This window comes from Chaetura pelagica, unplaced genomic scaffold (genome assembly GCF_000747805.2).
Source record: "Chaetura pelagica isolate M959 unplaced genomic scaffold, ChaPel_1.0 scaffold174, whole genome shotgun sequence".
NCBI classification, from domain to species: Eukaryota; Metazoa; Chordata; class Aves; order Apodiformes; family Apodidae; genus Chaetura; species Chaetura pelagica.
Genome location: NW_009953722.1, coordinates 3,700,375 through 3,702,517, shown reverse-complemented (window position 1 = coordinate 3,702,517; position 2,143 = coordinate 3,700,375). Strand labels below are relative to the sequence as shown.

Sequence of the window (2,143 nt, the reverse complement as noted above, 5' to 3'; positions counted from 1 at the left end):
TAAGAAATCTGAGGACTTCCCCCTTCCTACAGCCCCCATTTTTTTTTATTTTATACCAAGTTCAAAATTGGTTTCCACATCTTGACAGTGTTCCTTATAAAACCATATGACAGTAAAAGTGCCAGTTGGCGTGGCAACCTCTTTGAAGGGAGCATTTTAACTCCTTGGCACTGGGAATGCCAGCACCAAGGATTACATTGAAATTCAAAATTATACTTAAGGCTACAATTAGCAATCCCACTTTCCATAAGCCTAGTAGTATTCTATCACTGGATTTCAAAATTCAGAAGCTAATGCAACTCTTACTTTTTAATGCTCAAATCTGAGGAAAAAGTTACTTTTCTTTAGCAAGGGCAGTATATGGAACTGGTAGCAAACGTCTCTTATGCATTGACTACTCATTTTCACCATCATTCACTTACTTTGTCTTTAAGTTCAAAACTGGCAAGGCACATTTACATATTCCAATGAATACTTGACAATTTAAAATTACACTTCATGTCCCAGCTATCCCAGTAATTGACATACAACATACTAAAATGGTTTATTAAGATAACAAAAAAAAAATCAATTAATGTGAAACATACAGGCTATTGGCAACCACTATTCTAAAAATTATGTAAATACAAGTAAACATACTGAAATGTGTGCGATTCTAAGTTTTTAACCAGAAGATCTCTGTACTAACACACATTTATATTAATGACACATAAAAAAAATAAAAACTTTATTACAAAAATAAGTTACACTCGCCTCCTTTTTTTTATGATAGTTTGCCATGAGCATTTTCAACATATGACATGTCTAATTTTGTTAAAATTTGCATTTACTGGGGGAACTGGTGTGTATAAAACCTTAATTAGGTATAAGCTTCAATTTTCATTGTGGTGCCTATGGGTATGTAGTATAACTGCAGTATCCCTTTGGGCAGGGGGTTAAGGGAAGCTCTTTATGCCAAGTCCAAGGTAAGTCATAATTTTATCTATCTTTTACCTATGTGAAGTCCGACTTGGCAAGGTTCTTTTTGCTTTGTCTTTTTTTAAAGGTGGTTCAATAGAGGATGCTTCACCACTGAACACTCACTGTCATCAAGGTGCTTTAGAAAATTAAAAACATAGCACAAATGATTGTACTCTACTCTACTCTACAGGTTATCATGATCTGCGTAAAGAGAAATGGAAAGCTGATTCACATGTTTTTACAGTGATCAGCAATAAGAAATGCACTAATGAAAACATACCTTTTACCTAAAAAGCTAAACTACAGCCATATACTATTCTATGATTTATGAAAAACTTCAAAATATCCAAATGTCAGGCTTCACTGTACAGTTGTCAGTTTTAGTCTGACCTTTTATAAAGGGACACTGCAGTATTTAGTACAAGTTGCTGATGCACTTTTTTTGAACATCTGATGTCTTACAAAAGTAACATCTTGCTAAACTATTATACATCCAAATAACTACAATATCTGAAGAAGCAAGGCTGCTTTTTCAGCCACAAAATACGACAAAAGCAAGGCCTGTTATGATGGTCATGAGGAAGTCTTACAAAGCCTCTGGAACTAAAGGCAACTAAGAATGTTACATTTGGTATATTATAATCTCACCCTCATATCATATTAAACAAGCCTTGCTTTTATCTACAAAGATTTTCTATGTACAGTACAGACAGGGTATAGTTCAATCCTCTGCTACTGAGGTAGTTAACCAACCCTTTAAAAAAGGTTCTGAAAAGAACCACTATCTGGAATGCCTGACTAACCAGCTCTGATGATTACACCTGAAACTGCTGTATCTGAACACAATTCATAAGTGATTACTATATAGACAATCATGATTAACCTTCATGAGCAGAAATATATTTAAGGATACCAACGATGGTATTCATCTATACCACTGCAATAAAAATTTAAATGCAAGAATTTGTGAATACCAATTTTGGAATCCTTAACTAAGAAAACTTGGGGGATAAATCTACTTAAAGCAGATTTTTTTAAAAGAACGACTTTATTCTTTATTAAGATACCATGCTAAACGTTAAGGATTTTGTTGAACACATTGGGGAAATAGAGTAGCTTTAGTTTAATAACTTGCACTGCAGAAAAAACTGTTAAAGAAATTCATTTCAAAGTCCAAGTATTA

General features: G+C 33.6%; 1 protein-coding gene across 4 annotated transcripts in view; it reads right to left on the bottom strand.

Annotated features, from left to right (window-relative positions):
- Positions 1–474: 474 nt before the first annotated feature.
- The window catches only part of SYNCRIP (synaptotagmin binding, cytoplasmic RNA interacting protein), a 23,819-nt gene continuing 22,150 nt past the window's right edge, over positions 475–2,143 (bottom strand). For all 4 annotated transcript variants that reach the window (XM_010000526.1, XM_010000527.1, XM_010000528.1 and 1 more), the window contains one exon: positions 475–2,143. This exon is cut by the window's right edge. The gene's annotated coding sequence lies outside the window, so the exon portion shown is untranslated.